This window comes from Vombatus ursinus, unplaced genomic scaffold (genome assembly GCF_900497805.2).
Source record: "Vombatus ursinus unplaced genomic scaffold, bare-nosed wombat genome assembly UNPS02000577.1, whole genome shotgun sequence".
Taxonomy (NCBI): Eukaryota; Metazoa; Chordata; class Mammalia; order Diprotodontia; family Vombatidae; genus Vombatus; species Vombatus ursinus.
The window spans coordinates 2,909,701-2,926,965 of record NW_020940355.1 but is presented as its reverse complement, the minus strand read 5'-3'; the positions used below and the strand labels follow the sequence as shown (position 1 = coordinate 2,926,965).

At 37.0% G+C, this 17,265-nt stretch overlaps 1 long non-coding RNA gene across 4 annotated transcripts in view; it reads left to right on the top strand.

The window, feature by feature from the left end:
- Positions 1–17,265, top strand: part of LOC114030236 — a 424,548-nt gene that overhangs the window by 399,950 nt on the left and 7,333 nt on the right. For all 4 annotated transcript variants that reach the window (XR_003567601.1, XR_003567597.1, XR_003567591.1 and 1 more), the window contains one exon: positions 10,778–10,925. This is a non-coding gene — a long non-coding RNA (uncharacterized LOC114030236). The remainder of the gene's footprint in view (positions 1–10,777; positions 10,926–17,265) is intronic.

Here is a 17,265-nt window from a genome sequence, read left to right as displayed (position 1 = left end):
CTTCTTCTTCTTCTTCTTCTTCTTCTTCTTCTTCTTCTTCTTCTTCTCCTCATTCTTCTCATTCTTCTTCTCCTCCTCCTCCTCCTCCTTCTTCTCCTTCTTCTCCTCCTCCTTCTCTTCTTCCTCCTCCTCTTCCTCTTCTTCCTTCTCCCCCTTCTGTTCCTCTTCCTCCTTTTTTTGGAGCTCTGAGTATTAAACATTTTCCAGCACATCCTTGTTCAAATTTCTTTTTAAAGCCCTGGAATATCTTTTGAGTTGCAAACCTGCTTCTCTGTGCCTTATTTCCTTCTTAGAATTAGGTTTAATATTGTAAAATGAATGAACAAAAGTCTAGGAGTGAATAAATAAATGAAAAATAGTTTATTAAGTTCATTCTATTTTATTAATGCCCCAAAGGTTATGTCCTGATATTCTTCAGTATGACCATGTAATCAAGGGCACCTGTGCCACTGGAAACCTTGAGAAGTATTGCTGCTTCTTTAAGCTCCACAGAATCTCTACCTCCTGAGAAGAGTTGGTCTAGAGAGGAAAGGTTGGTTGGCTTAGACACAACATCTTTGAATACATGCTTCAAATGAAAGAATAAATGAATGAAGGAACAACTTAAAAATCATTGCCAAATGAATTGCATACCTATCAATCAAGGCCTCAGGAAGAGTAACAGACAGAACTGTGCAGGGTGATACATAAACTAACACCAAAGCAATTTACTCAAGAGAAAATGTTTATGTTGGAAAGGTATACAAGGCCATAAACAGCTTTTATACCATTAGTTAAACACCAAAGGGAGTGCTATGCTGGTCCTCTTAAAATATTTAAAAAACAAATAAACAGCCTTTATTAGGCTCTCACTCTGTTTCTAGCACTGTGCTAAGCATTGTAGATACAAATATAACAACCAAGATAGTCCCTGCCCTCAAGGAGCTTACATTCTAATGAAGGGGAAATAACACTAGTAGAACAGTGGTAGCCTGGAAAGGCAAGCACTGATCAGCACAGAAGTACCCCAGGCCTAAAACTGCCTGGTGGTATGGTTTCTGGTGTGGACTGTTAGGCTTGTGGCTGGGAGACTGTGGAAGAGGTGGCCAGAGGAGGGGCATATGACCCCTTGTTAGCTGAAGGTCTTAGAAAAGGGTCAACTTAGTCATTGGTCCTCTTCAAGAAAAAAGGACTAACAATAACAACAGTTTCCTTAGACTACAGTTAATGAAAACATGATACTCAAAAAACAAATTAAAAAACCCCCCAAAACCCCAACAATGAAGCATCTAATGGAATATCTTTTTTTTTTTAATAACAAGGATATTATTTGTAGGGTTCTGGTGAACCATTGCTGGAGCTGTCTATTGCATGAGGTTCCTACTGGTGTTTAACTAGTGGTATAAAAACTATTTATGACCCTGTGTACCTTTCTAACATAAACATTATATCTCTTGAATAAATCACTTTGGTGTTAGTTGATATATTACCAGGAAAAAGTTTCTCTTTTACACTTCCTGTGCCCTGGATTGACAGGTAGGTATACATATCATTTGGCAAGGGCATTTTCAGTTTTTCTTTTGCCTTCCAAATGGATATGAACCCACTTTTCTGAATTTTGCCTTTTAAAAGTTTAGAATAATTGCTGCTGTTCAGTAGTTTCTGACTCCTCATGACTCCATTTGGGGTTTTCTCGGCAAAGATATGAGAGTAGTTTGCCATTTCCTTCTCCAGCTCATTTTACAGATGAGAAAACTGAGGCAAATAGGGTTAAGCAACTTGTCCAGAGTCACACAGCTAGTAAGTGTCTGAGGCCAGATTTGAACTCATGAAGATGTGTCTTCCTGACTCCAAACCTGGCTCTCTATCCACTGCCCCACATAGCTGACCTTTAGAATATACTATTCCACAATTATGTAATAATAGGATCCATATCTTTAGAGCTAGAAAGGATTTTTTGAGAAGTTAGTCCAACTCCCTTATTTTACATAAACTAAGATCCAGAGTGGTTGCTCAAGATTACAAAGGCAAAAAAAAAAGAAAGAAAAGAAAGTGCTAGAAAGTGGCAGGCTATGGATGTGAACTCTAACCTTCTGATTCTAAGTCAATGACTTTTCCCACTAGGCCATATTACCTCCACTTGCACCAATCCATGTGTGGGTTAAATGTGGTACCCAGTGCATACCTCCAATTTGCTCCTCCCAAGTAATTTGGGCAGCTCAACTGTCAAATCCTCAAAGGCCAAGCTATATATATTTTTTAAATGTTGTTACCTATGAGTGCCTACCACAGGCTCTGCATGTAGTAGGTACTTAATATATATTTATTGAATCATATAAACTAGGAAATAGGGGTCGAATATGTGATTTCATTAGTCTAGGGAATATTTGGATGAGTAATCTCCTAGCACTGCGGGGTGGTACTTTCTCTGCAATTCATAGTCTTAGAGAGCAGCCTTGAGCACTGTGAGGTTGAGTGACTTCCTTACTCAGGGTCACACAGCCAGTTTGAGTTGGAGATAGGATATGAGTCTAAGTCTGGTGTCAAAGCCAGCTCTTTCTATCCTATCCATTATACCACATTGTCTCTCAACGTATTTAATCGTATAAAAATAAAATGGACTAGGTCAATTTTTCTGACTCCCAATGCTTTCAACTCCCCTTTATATTTAAGTTTCTTAAAGGGGTTTCTGGGAACTTAGAATTATTCAGAAACACCCATCTCTACCATGAAGAACTAAGACAGTGAGACCTCGACTTCTTGCTAGGAGTCTCATAACTATAGAGTTTAAGGATCTCTCTCCTATCTTCATGACTTGGCTCTAGCCATCTCCCATTCATGGAATGTGCTCCTCTTCACTCCCACCTGTTGGAGACCCTTATTTCCTTCAAATTTTAGCTCAAGGACCACCTTCTTCATAAGGGCTTGCCTGATTCAGCTATTAATGCCCTCTCAAATTACTGTAATATATTATATATATTATATATATGTGTATACATATGCATTCATATATATGTGTGTTTGTGTGTATGTATATATGTGTGTGTGTATATATACATTTACATATATATACATCTACATACATACATACATACATATATACATACATGCATACATACATACACACACACATATATATATATATATATATATATATATATATACATCTACATACATACATACATACATTTCAAAAAAAGTTTCCCACAATGGAATGAGAATTCCTTGAGGACAGGAACTGTTTCATTTTTGTCTTGTATTATCATGCCTAGCACAGTGCCTGGCATATGGTAACTTCTAACCAAATAGATATTCATTGATTTGTTAAATTCAGATTTTGTAATATCCAAATAAATGTGTTGTTCTTAAGCGTGTATTTAGGAGAGCTCATAAATGATGACTGTTGAATTTTGACAATTTAGGCACATCTCAGATATGTTATTGACATATTTTTATATGTTTTCTGTCTTTCTACAGTAGGTCTAGAGCACCATCTAGTCTGTACACTCATTTGTTTTGTTTTCCTCTGAGGGGTATGGAATGTGGCCTGGTTGACAGCATTTAAAGATTGTTTAAAAACAATCAGTAAAGAAATCCACCTCATAGCCATGACAGACAAGGGAACCCAATTAGAATAAGATAGATGTTAGGTAATTCTTCAAGCTCATCTCAAAAATTAATAAAGTTGCTTAAATAAATGTGATTTTTGTTGAGAATTTCTACCAAAAAAAGAGTATTTCAAGTAACAAAACTTTGGGCTTAGAATCAAGGAGACCTATGTTTAAATCCCACCTTGGACACTTGCTTATTGTGTTACCCTGGTTAATTCACTTAACACTCTAGGCCTCGGTTTCCTCATTTGCAAAATGAGGGGGTCTGAACTCGATAGCTTCTGATGTGCCTGCCAGCTCTAAATCTATGATCCTATAATATTTTTGTTCAATAGTGGGAGTAACTTAAGATTATATTAAGCTACTTCTCATAAGTATATTAATTTTTCATTATTATTTTTTCTTACATGAATTTGTGATCTAATCAGTATAGGTACTACTGCCTTTCCATCCTGTTCATAGTATTTGATACTTATGTATGACCTTCTGTATAACCTTCCATAGAGTATCCACTGAATGCTTTCTTCTACTTCTTTTGATAACTTGAGGACCAGTCCAGTAATCAGTCTGTCCATCTACTGTCTTACACTCTATATTACTGGCCTTTTTCTTTTTTTTTCCTTTTTCATTCATTTTCATCTATCTATCTATCTATCTCTATTATCTATCTTTTTTATCTACTGTCTCTATTTTGTCTCTCTTTCTCCCATCTCTGTTGGCTCTATAATCTATCTATATTCCTGAAGCTATTTCCCACATGCAAGTCATCATTAGCAATATTGGCATACCTTCCAAACATCAATTCATCATTGTCCTTTCGGTCACCTATAAGGTAGAGTCTCAGTAATTTCTCCCTGTAAAATGTTCATCTGACCTTCAATTTTAAGGTTATATTACATTTGAGTCGATTTCTTTCCCCAGGTCATCAAAAGGGAGAATTTGACATAGAAATATTTATTGTTCTTTATCAAAACCCTGGCAATTTACTTTAGCTATTGTTTAGACACTTTAGTTCAAATAGCAACTGATTTCAGAACTTGGGTTATTGAATTGGATGTGGAATTATGCAAAGTATTCTCTAATTTTTAACACATGTCGAAGATGCGTGAATTATGGGTAAAGGTAGAAGCAAATAAAATCTAAAATCAAAGTCTTTAGTAGAATCCTTTTGATGACAGGGAGGCGATCCTGTGTTCTCCATGGCTAGGTCATAACAAACCTGGAAAGAAGCAGAGGACTGGTAACAGGCTACATTTTTGTGATTTTTGTCCATCCTTGAAGTTCAGAGGTCTTTCTGGAGTTAGATTCAGAGTGTTATTTTTTTTAACTAACTCTTGGGTAACAAGGTACCTATACTAGGCAAGATTAGGGACTGAGTTATGGAAGACACGGTAACTGTCAGAAAAGGGAAAACCCACAGCTTGAAAATTACAAATCCCTAAATTATTGACATATATTAGCTATTTTCAAGTGTTCTTTTAGAAAAAACACAAGGCTCCTCACAAAAGTTCAGAATTTGTCCATTGCCCGCATTCGTGTTGTTTTGTGGATCATAGGCTTAGCTCTAGAAGACACCTTAGAGCTTATCAGATCCAACCTCCTCATTTCACAGAAGAGATAATGGAGGTATTATGATTAGTTGAACATTTTTCTGTCACCCTTTTATTGTTACCCTATTATTAAAAAAATTCCTTACATTTCATTTTCTATATTTCTAGTTTTTTAATTTCTAGATATTTTGGTCACAGACAAAGGTATTTTTCACTGTAGGTTTTTAGAGAAAATTCTTAAGTTAATTTTATGTTATTAGAGAAAAGCAAGCGGAGGATAGGATATAAGCATTTCATTCCTTGGATCTCTAGTATCAAGAAGGAAAGTTCCTATACTAACTAATCTTTGTTATACATTATGTTATACATTATACCAGTAAACATATAAATGATCAGGCTTTGGCAAAGACAATGTTGAAGCACAAAAGTTTTCTTTCTTCAAGCTATTTATAGCCTCAGAATCTGCCACCAGATACTTTAACAAATCAAAACAAAACAAAACTGTTTTCTTGATGTTTTTGTTCATTGCCTTCTCTTCCCAATGACCACACCCAATCTGTCCTTGTAATGAAAAAGTAGAGTTAAGCAAAGCAAACTAAATGATACCAGTGTCTGACAAGCCAGTCCACACCTGTTGTCTATCATCTCTCTGCCAAGAGGAGGGAGGTATGTTTCAATGTGGGCCCCCTGAAGTTTGAATTATTCATCATCTCCCAAGAGGTCCTTTGGTGTTGTGAAAAGAAAACTAGACTCGGAGTCAGGAAGGCCCGAGTTAAATTCCAGCAGGTTCAATTACTAGCTGTGTGACCTTGGTCAAGTCCCTTAACCTTTCTGGGCCTCGGTTTCCTCATCTGTAAAATGAAGGTGTAGGGGGAGGATGTGATAGCTTCTAAGGTCCCTTCTAGTTTTAAACCTGTGATTATGTCTATGGTTAGGAAGGTAGATGGGTGGAGGATTAGAGGAAAGTAATTTTACTTTCCTTTGGTTCTGAGTTTAACAAAATATGAAACAGTAGCATAATTATTACACATATGTAACCTATATCAAGTTGTTTACTGTCTTGGGGGGAGGGGAAGGTGAGGAAGGGTGGGAGAAAATTTGGAACTCAAAATTTAAAAAAATTAATACTAAAAATTGTCTTTACATGTAATTGTGAAAAAATAAAATATTAAAAAAATACACAGTAATATAGCTAGAACTTAAACCAATCAAAATCACCACTCTTCATTCCTTTAGAATTTTCCTGCTCCTTCTAATGTCATACTTCATCTGGAGCTCTTAATTCATGGTAGTGAATTTCATGAGGACGATGTTCAGAAGGATCACCTGACCTCTGGGTACATGTGTTGAAATAGTGCCTGCAAATGAAAACACTGGTTGACCCCAGAACTTTGTTCAAATGTCCCCTTCTATAGGAAGTCTTTGCTAATTCTCTTTCCCCACCCCCAAACTACCATGTGTTTGTTATATATGTACTCATATGGCATGTTATCTCCCATGATAGAATGGAAATTCCTGGTGGATCAAGACTATTTCATGGTTTTGTCTTGCTCTTCCCAATGCCAAGAACAGTACCTGGTACATAGTATGTGCCTCACGAATGTTTGTTGATCAGTTGTTTGGGAATCTTCATCTTTGTTGAATTTGACTTGTGATTGTGTGTGTGTGTGTGTGTGTGTGCGCGCATTCCTAAACATATTTTTCCATTAATTGTTTTCCAATAAGTCATGGTCAATTTTGAGGGCTGAACTTATGAAATATAATATCAAACATAGTAAAAAAAAGGCTAGAGGAGAATAAAGTAAATTGAATCAGAAGATGTTGGGATAGGAAACAAGTAGTATTTACTGGTGGCTTCTTTAGGAAAGCAAAGTTTAAATTTGGCATAGTTGTCATAAAAATTTGGAGCACGTGAGGGTCATTTTGCCTGTGTGCATAGGGGCACATTTGTAATCCTGGATCTCAGTCTGAATGTAGGATGATGGAAAAATAAACCTTGGAGAAGATTAAATAGCGCAACTAAAAGAAATACCATATACAGTAGGTTGAAAGTGATGAGAGCTTCATGGCTGTGATTTATGATGCCTCTGTGGTCCCTATGATGATTTATAAAAGCTTATTTATCTTTTCTATTTGCTCATCTGTGCTCCTTCACATTTGAAGATAACTCTTCCTCAGAATCTTTCACTCTCTAAGGCTAGGAGATGGTAAGAAAGCACAACCAGCTACCCCTCTTCTTTTTTCCTTTTTAAAATTCTTGGTCTGGGAAAAAATTTAAGACTGTAACTTGCTATTAAAAACTACCATGATGATGCTTCTTTGTCATATGATAACCATTTTCTCAAGATTTCAAAACTTTTTTTGAATCTTATCAGCATTGTTTGGTGTAAGGAGTTAGGGGCTGGGGATATAGAGATCTGAGATCCATTCCTCCTATGAACACTAAGTAGTGTTGTGACCTTAGACAAGTGATTTTCCTCATCAGGGTCTCAGTTTCTTCATCTGTGAAATGAAAGGATTGAACTAAATGACTTCTAATGTCCTTTCCAATTATAATTTCTATAGTAAAAGGAGCTGAATAGCTTTACTATAAGTGGGGATGCGGGGACAAGAAAACTCAACCAAATAGTACCCAAAGGTTTCTCACCTCCTCTGCCTTCTAGTTTCTGAGTTAGTGGTATTAGTTTTTCTAGTCCATCTAGGTGGCTCAGTGGATAGAGTTCTGGGGCTGGAGTCAGGATGACTCATCTTTCTGAGTTCAAATTTGGCCTCAGACGCTTACTAGCTATGTGACCCTAGGTAAATCACTTAACCTATTTGCCTCAGTTTTCTCATCTGTAAAATTATCTGGGGAAGGAAATGGCAAACCATTCCAATATCTTTGCAAAGAAGAACCCAAATGGGGTCATGAAGAATCAGAAATGAATGAAAAATAACTGTCCCCTCCTCTCCTTTTTCTGAGTAACACCCTTCACACTCAATTGATGGTATTAGCAATGAGATACAAGTGAAGATGCATGTTTGTGGCATCTTCTTTTAATTTTTCTAAAGGTGATACTACTTTCTTAAAATCTTACTTTGGACAAAGCATACACTCTTCTGATGCTCCAGTCAATATTACCACACCATCACTAGTCACCTATCCATAATACTTTTTCATGCCAGATTCTTCACAGCCTTTCTCCTTAAGGACTGTACCTCAAGGTTACTCTTCCTTTAAAGAGAATCCAAATTGCTTAATTAGGTGTTATGTATTAAGGTATTACTGTGCACACACTTAAATCACTTGCAGGTCCTGAGAAACTCTTAAAATTGTATAATATGACAACAAAAAGTTTGTTGCTGTATGAAACTCTGAGAGAGCTAAGATAAGTATGAAGGATTTTTTATGATTTTGATTTACTGTCCTTTCAATTATATTATACAAAATTCAGCAGAATTTTCTACCATCATTAGGGGAATCAATGGTTTTCTTGCAGTAAATCACAAATATCACGAACAACATGAGGCCTGTAATTGACAGGTAACTGCTGATAAATAGTGTTCATTATTTTTCTAGTAGGGCAAACTGTAAAGTCAGTGCCCATCATATTTACTTGGAAAATATGTTGTAACATTTCAAAATGCACCTAGTGTCCAAATGTTAGAACTAAAATTATGGGGTCTTTCTATTTCTAAAGGGTTGAAGTGCATAGGTGTGGGTTTATGGCCTTCAGGAACACTACCTTGAGGTCTCATTCCTCTAAATTTGGTAAATAAGGTGCTTCAGGAGGCAGAGTGAGCTTAACAACTTTCTATTTGCTGTCACAGAAGAAACACACTCATACTGATGACGAGACATTGCTCTGATACTGATGACTAGAATGGAGTGACTAAATGCCAGTGCTAACCTTGTTTACTAAAACAAATTGGTTCCCTAAATATGACAGCAAGCTGTAGAAAAGAAATACGTCAGACCACTTAAAAAATATTACAACTATGGCAGAACTGAAACTGGAAAACAGTGTTCACAATGTTCTGATTCAGGGAAACTAGAGGATGATTCAGAGATATTACGATCAACTCTGTTACTGGTCCAAAAAAAAAATCACTTAAGGAGCATATACGTCATTCTTGGCAGGCAAAGAAAAATATCTAACAAAAAATCCATCTACTCATATTTTATTATTTAATGCTTTTTTCTTTCTTTCATTTTTGGGTTAAAAATTGGGACTGCAAAAACCAAAATTCTTTATATATAGTAGTTTTAGGTGGTGGCAAGATTTCATCTCTTGGGAACAAATATGTGCTTGAATGACCTGCCTTTTCCCAACATGTACTGTTGAATCCTGTAAATGGTATTCTTCACAAATCCTTCTCTCTGTCTTTCTGGGTCATTTTTGCTCTTGCATTTTTCTCTTCAGCCATTCCAACTCTTACTTTTTCTTCACCTATCCACTCCTAAGAAATGTACATTTGCTTAAAAAGTATTCAGGGGTCATAAAGAAGTTACTATCTTTAACATGAAATTGTTGTTCAATGTATCACCTTTATTTGGTAGATTTAGTTATTTTCTACTCTTGGGGTTGGAGACTCAGTACTAGGAAAAACATCTGCGGCTGACCTGGAAAGAATGAAGAGGATTCAATATTTTTCCCTCATTCCCTTTCCCAAGACCTTTCCCCACCCCCCACCTTAAATTAATGTCCCTAATTTATATTTTTCCCTCACCCTGAGTGAGAAAATTTACTGGTATTGATTTACAAAACTGTAAGATCAGATTTCTTTAAGTTAAATGATAATCTATATAGCAGTAAATTACTAAGAAACAACTTTTGCACCGATATCCTGAATTTTATTCATGTAGAGTTAAGTGGGGAAAGGAACTAGCATTAACTAAGTACTCACTGTATGCCAGGCACTATGCTAAAGGTTTTATAGATATCTCATTTGATCCTCCCAACAACTCTGTGAGGTAGGTACTATTACAACTCCTATTTCACAGTTGAGGAAATTAAGGCAGAAGTTAAATGATTTGCCCAAGGTCATACGGCTAGTAAATGTCTGGGCTAGATTTGAACTCAGGTCTTCCTGATTCCAGGCCCAGTGTTTATCCTTAAATCACCTAGCTAACCATGAGAATAGGCTCAGAAAGAAAGATAGAAAGATGAATGTATATGCATGGGTATATATGTGTCTATGTATATGTGTGTATATGTATATATGTATGTATGTACATACATACATACATACATACATATATATTTTTCCATGACATGGACACCTTCCCTCAATCCCCTCTCTTCTCAATACATTCAACTTTGATTAAGTGCCTACTATGTGTAGAATACTTCTAGAGGAGATAGTTTAGCCAGGATACAACCCCTGTTCTCATAAAGTTTCATGATGTTCCTTTGTTGTTTTATACCCACATTCAATAAATGTAGTTGATATGGTTCACTATTAACACTGGATTGGGATGAGTCTATGATGGTGAGACCTGGTCTGGACTTCAAAGACAATCTCTGCTCTTCTGATAGGGCAGGCCATATTTACTCTGTCTGGGAAGTCACAGATCTATCCCTGCCTGCTGAATATTGCACTTTAAAGCCCTCTATAAATGTTAGCTATTACTATTTTTTTTCTTTTTCTTCCCAGGAGGTATCGAGGCCAAGTGTGACTGCCAGGAAGGAGCTGGGAGCAGCCAAAGAGACTGAGCATGTCAGACTTCTCTCCCAGCCTGCCACACACACTTAAAACCCAAAGGAAATAAGCAGGGATCAGTGGGAGGAAGGGAGCCAACCAGGTGAGCAACCACATCTGTCTGAAGTCTAAAGGCAACAGGAAAGGATCCCTGGCATTTAGATTTGTTTGGCAAGATTGAGACATGACCTGAGCTTACACTAAATTACCTCACAATGAATTATTTTTACCTTGCACTTTAAATGTCAGGATGACTCCACTGAGCTTTTTGGCTAGGGAAAGAGAGAACACATCAAAGGCTGGTAATTAGTCTGCAGGTGTGGCTGATGGGATTGCCAGTCATTTGTCTCCTTTTAGCAAAGGGTTAATTCCTGGCTTTTTCTCAAACTGGCTTCTGTTGATTTGGGGAAAGAACAAGAGATTTTCCATTGAGTTATATGTTTCCATTGTTTTTGTGTGTGTTTGTGCACGTGTGTGTGTGTGTGTTTCCTTAGGTGCAACCAGAGCTAGTATTTCACTGATTTATTCACTGGAAAGGGTGGAGGAAGTCTCACTATACCAGTCATTGGGGTTCATTCCATGGCGCCACTGTGCAAATGAACTCCTTCATAATGTGTACTTTTGCAACTTAAGTAAGTAAATTCTCTTGGATAGGCTCCATGGCTCGCTTGACTTAGAATTAATTCTGATCGGTAGTCAAGTAGTACTAAAGCAAGGTTCTAGTGTGATGTATGATTTAGCCTTTGCTCCCCTCCTTAGCCAGATTTTTCAGTTAAATCTTATCACTAAGTGGAGCAGGAATAATTACTGTAATTGCAACATGAAAGGGTTTTCAAGTCTGAATGGCATTTTAGAAATCTTGGCTTGGCTACTATTCCATAAGCAACATAGATTATATAAGAGATGCTATTTATTCAAAATAGCATTAAATGTAGTCAGGGATATCTTTAAAGACTACTTTCTGAATGAAATGGGGTGAAAGGAAAAGCATTAGTTAAGTGTAGAATGCAAATCAATTGTTTTGGCTTTCTAGTACTTTTCCTAGTGTGTTTAGAAGCTTTTCTTGTGTCTTTAGAAGCAATCTGAACTCCAAGATGTCTCAGAGGTATTTTGCTGCCTGACAATAAGCTTTTTAAAATTTGGAAGTTTCTAATTTTGGAGCAGTTCCTGTTAAAAATTAAAGTAGATTTGGTAAAATTACAGGGGTATACATTCTTGAATTATCATGGTGCCTATGTCTTGAAGACTTATGTCTCCCTATCACCCCAAATGCTTAATTTTTCTTGTTCCAAGAAACACAGGTGATAGAGATTAAAAAAGGGCCTAGTGATAAGTATCTGGCTCTAATTTGCTAGTAGATGTTTGCCAGTCTTTTGGGGAGAGACGATGAGGAAAAATGACAAAATGCAAAACTGATACTGTCAGGTTGGCTTGAAAAAATTCCTATGTGTATCAAAAGAGTGGAAGAAAATACCAAAGGTAAGCTAATGTAGGTGTGAATCAGAATGAAGCAAAAGCACTATTCTCTTGAACCATGTTACCAAAGAGCCTTGTGCATGGGAGGTCAGATATGATCCTAGATGTAGAAGTGAATTTCCAGAAGTATTAAAATAAAATTTCCCAAGCCCTTGCATGGGATTATGCTTTATTTTTAACATTTTAATAGTACTCATTATTTATTGCAAAGTTTGTTTCCTTCTCTCTGTTGGAATTTTAAAGATAATAGACATGTTGATTCTTGCCAACCCCTGTATCACTGTGGCAGTACTTGTTATCTTGGTTACCACTTTTACTTCTCCTATTCCTTTCTTTCCTTCTATCCCTCTTGTGTGCACATGTAGGTTTACTCCTCCCCAATTTTTCCTTTTTCTCCTAACTCTCCTTCCCCCCTCTTTCCCTTCCTCCATCTCTTTCTTTTTATACCATCTCATCCCTTATTTTCTTCCTCTCTTGCTGGCTAGAGAACATATCAGGTGGCTGAGTTGGCACAATTTTGCCTTTTTGAGCAATGTTACTCAGAGACTTCTATTTATTATGCTCACTCTTTTTAGTACCATTCCTCTCAGAGGGACAGGGAATGATCTTAGCAGCAAAGGAAGGTGAATTTGTAGCCATGTTATTGTTATAACATAGCCAACTGTATTGAACAGATTGGGCTGAGATTGGAACAGCTGGGCCTGGCACAGTGAATCTTGACTCTTCTCAGAAGAGTTCTGGCACTGCCAAATCATTACACTTGAAGGGGAAAGACAAGCTAGGAAGGTTAAGTGGATAGTGGCTCCTGTAGGCATTTGGTTTCTGTGATTTACCTTTGCAAAATTGTCAAGAGTTTGTATACCTGACAATTGCGAGCTTGTTTTACTCAAGACCTTTCTCTGTGTCTCTCTTTCTCTCTCACTGCCTCTGTTTCTCTGTCCATCTCTTTCTCCCCCTCTGTTTCTCACTTTCAATGCCTGTCTCTCACTCACTCACTTTCCGTCTTTCTCCATGTCTGTTTTGCACTCTCTGTCTCTTTATTTGTGTCTGTCTCTGTGTCTACCTCACTCATTCTGTCTCTCGCTCACATTTTTCCTATTACAGATAGTATCGTTTTTCATCTGCTGTGTTAGATATTGTTCAGTTGCAGGGTTTGAAAGTGCAGAATGAGATGATTTTTAGTGTCATCACATGTGGTTGTTAAACTGACATCATCTTCTGATACCTCATCTCAGCATGGACGTGAGCCTGGGTTCACGAGGGCTATGCCAGTGGAGCTCGAGTTCTGACAGGCCCTCACAATTTGGAGGGCCTTTGACTGCAGGCCTACTGACAGGCTTCATTCAGAATGCTTTTTTACTAGGGAGGCCACCAGGTGAAGAGTTCTTCAGCCAAAGGTACTCAAAGCAATCTACTGAGATGTAGAAGGTAATAGGTAACAGGGCAGGGCATGCCTGCACTAAGAAAGTCACAGATTTTCAAAACATTGAAATGCTTTTTTGAAAAGACCAAAATTATTTATTTCTCTGAGTTTTTTTTTTTGAAATGTGGGTGACACTAATCAGAGTTTTAGAAAGGTGCTAGAATTTTAGGGCTACAGGAAGGCTTTGATATACATACCATTAATATGAACACATGTCATCTTTGAATTTCCATCATAGATTGAGAGCTGGGAGGACCTGTGAGGCCATTGAGTACAAGCCCCTCATTTTACACATGAGGAAACTGAAACTCAGAGGGGTTAATTGCAAGGCTGAAGGAGTTTAACCCAAGTCCTTTGACTCCAAAATCAATGTTCTTTGACCTTTTCACACAATTAGGTTGTGACGATAACTTGTATTCAAATAGCAGTTTAAAAGCTGTGAAGCACTTTTTTTTGAAACAATCCCATGAGGTTGATAGTGGGCATATCCCTGTTCTTTGCCCTTTTCAGATGATTCATAGGGAATTACAAGAGAGAAATAAGAAAATTGCTGTGTGAGGTCTGAATGGGGCAAGTTCATTACCAAGCACAAAAGGTTTCATGACAAAGGTGAAATCTGAGTTGGGCATCGAAGGATGTGTAAGAATTCAACAAGAATGATGAAGAAGGCATTCCAAGCATAGGGAGAAAAGTATGGGAGTAGGGGTGGCAAGTAGTTCTAATTGGTTGGAACATTGAGCACAAGGAGGGGAATATTATGAGAAGAGTTTAGAAAGGTAGGGCAGAACCAGATTTTGTAGGGTCTTGAATGGCAAACTCATGAGTTTTGACTTTACTCAGCTGTCAATAAGGGAGCCTTTGAAAGTTTTTATGCAAAAGAGATGAATGACCAAATTTAAAAATAAGAAACATGATCTTAGGAGGTTTGTAAAGAAAAATTTGGGGAGTAGAACATAAGAAGCTATGATTCATGCCCCAGTAGGATATATTCCAAATCAAAATGAGAGTAAACCTGTGAAGTAGAATAAATTAGAATACTTTGTAAAAAGAAATGGTACAGAAATGGAAAACACCAATCTAAGTAGTCTTTTTATTTTTTCCCTTAAGTGATGTTAAATTTAGTTTTCATTGAGCTTGCAATTCTGTCTTGAGCATGACAGCGTATCAATAACTTGTACATGCAGATTTAGTAAAATTTCAAAGGACATTATTTTCATATTAACTTACTCAAGTGGCATCTTTCCATCACCTCATGGCCAACCTCTGACTTTTTTCCAAAGACTGCCAGCTTCCATTTGACTGGCTTTCCAGATCAGGTTGCTTCTTAGATTTACAGATGGAATATGAAATATAGCTCTTTCCATATATTTTCCTTTACTCTACTTGTGGTTAAGCATAAAATTTGTTTGCTTTAGGAATGGAAGTTAACTAAATCCTATAACCTTGTTGTGTTGTGTCAAAGGATAACCATTTTTTAAAAAAGTGGGGTTGAATGTCATGTACAATGTAGCTCAATTTTCTTAGGATAATTTTAATTTGTTAACTAGGAAGCTGTTACTGAGAAACTGTTTTATTTGTGTCCTCCTTAAATTCTTCCTCTTGGAAGGGAGAAAAGATCGATCAAAAATGTTATGAGTTGAAGACATTTGGGAGGATGAGGGAATAAGGGAGGAGATATAAAAGATAAGAAGTAGTTTTAAATATTGATTATAGAGAAGAAAATCAAACCAGATGTTTGTATGTGACCAATTATGTGTTTAAACATTATAATCTTGTCTTGTGTTAAATCCATCTTGGATGAATGAATGTCACCATTAGAGAGGAAGACTCTTGAATAGAGGAAATGAAATATAAACTAGAGATATTTTTAGAAACTGAGTTTCTTTTGCTTCATGTTTTGAAACATAAGTCCTTGGCCAACACTGGCCTTACCTATACAAAGGAGTGGTACGATTTAAAGGGTGCCAGGAGGGGATCCATTTTACTAAAAAGTCTCCCTCCACTATTCTGTGATTTAACTATTAAGGAATTACTACTTTGAATTACATGCTTTGCCTTCAGAAATAAAACATTAAGTACAAATATTCCTGGGAGAAAGAACACATTTATGAGCCAGGATAAAATACTTCATGATACTGCTTTTATTCTAGAACAAAGGATTGGAAAAACGATGAAAAAGTTGTATTTAAATGGGAGCTTCATGGATACTTCTGGTTGAAGTCCAATTGGAGTAAGTTAGAAGGCAGATTTCAGTTGATAGTAGTAGAATACAACAAGATTATTGGAAATTGGTCCCAAGACAAGGAAAAGGGGATCACAGTGAGCAGACATGATGATATAAAAGACAAACTGGTCTAGTTTATAGTAGTGCAAAAATCATTCAAACTCAGTCTTACATTCAAGTCTATGCAAAAAGAATTGTTAGGTCTTGCTTTCTATGAGAATTTCTCCAAGTGCCATGAGATGGTGTGTGGACTGATTTATAAGATCCACAAGTGATTTCATATAAGGCATGCCTTTAGTTTACATGTATACTTACTTTCAAGGTGAAGTTTTATGACTGTTACCTTTAAAGTTGTCGATGCTTGGTACTTCATTTTTTTTCACCATTCTTTTAACTCCAGCCATTATCAGTAGCTTTGTTAGCAAACATTTTAAGTGCTTACATGTCCATGTATTAGACATTTCTGTAGAACTACATATATGAAGATATGTGAGACAAAGTTCTTGCCCTTGAGGGGGAAATAACTATCTAGTTGAAGGAATAGGATGCTTGTGAACAAAAGGTGAATGATAAAAGCCATAGACTTTGTTTCAAGGACATAACTCTAAAGCAAGGCAAGGAAAGCTTGGTGACTTACTTCAAGAAGGCCCAAGGCTATATGCATCGCATCTTTTACTGAATCAAAATCATGCCGAAATCATTTTGCATCTTGGGTGAGAATAAAATTTGCCCAGTTAAGAAAAATCAGAGGGATCCAACAAAACCTTAAGCCAATGTAATAAATGGTCATTTGTAATTTTCTATTTGTCTGTGATTAGTCTAGGTAGGTCTTTCAGATGTGCCAGTGACAGATGCTTCCTTCTTTGGTTCATTTCTTGGTTTTAAAAGGTTTTTCTTGGTTTTGTTTCATTTTATTTTAAGGTTGGGTACTTTTTCTGAGTTGATGTGGGTACAGGGTATCTTCATATGCATACATCTCTCCGTACCTTGCTATTCCTTATGTGATGTGAGGTGGAAGTACTAGGGCCACAAACTGCTTTGAGCTGAGCCCACTTCCCTTCACCCCTAGAGACTGTGAAGCAGTTAGACCAACATCAATCAAGGAAAAGCCACAGGCTGTACTCCCACCGTTGGAGCAGGTGCATGGACGTTCATGGCCTGCTCACATGATCAGTGCACACCTCTATCTATCAGCTAGTGGTGTTAAGTTGCCCTTGTCTAGACAGACCAGTGCTCTCACTACAGAGCAGTAAGAGAAATTTGTTTCTTTTCTTCTCTCTCTCTCTCTCTCTCTCTCTCTCTCTCTCTCTCTCTCTCTCT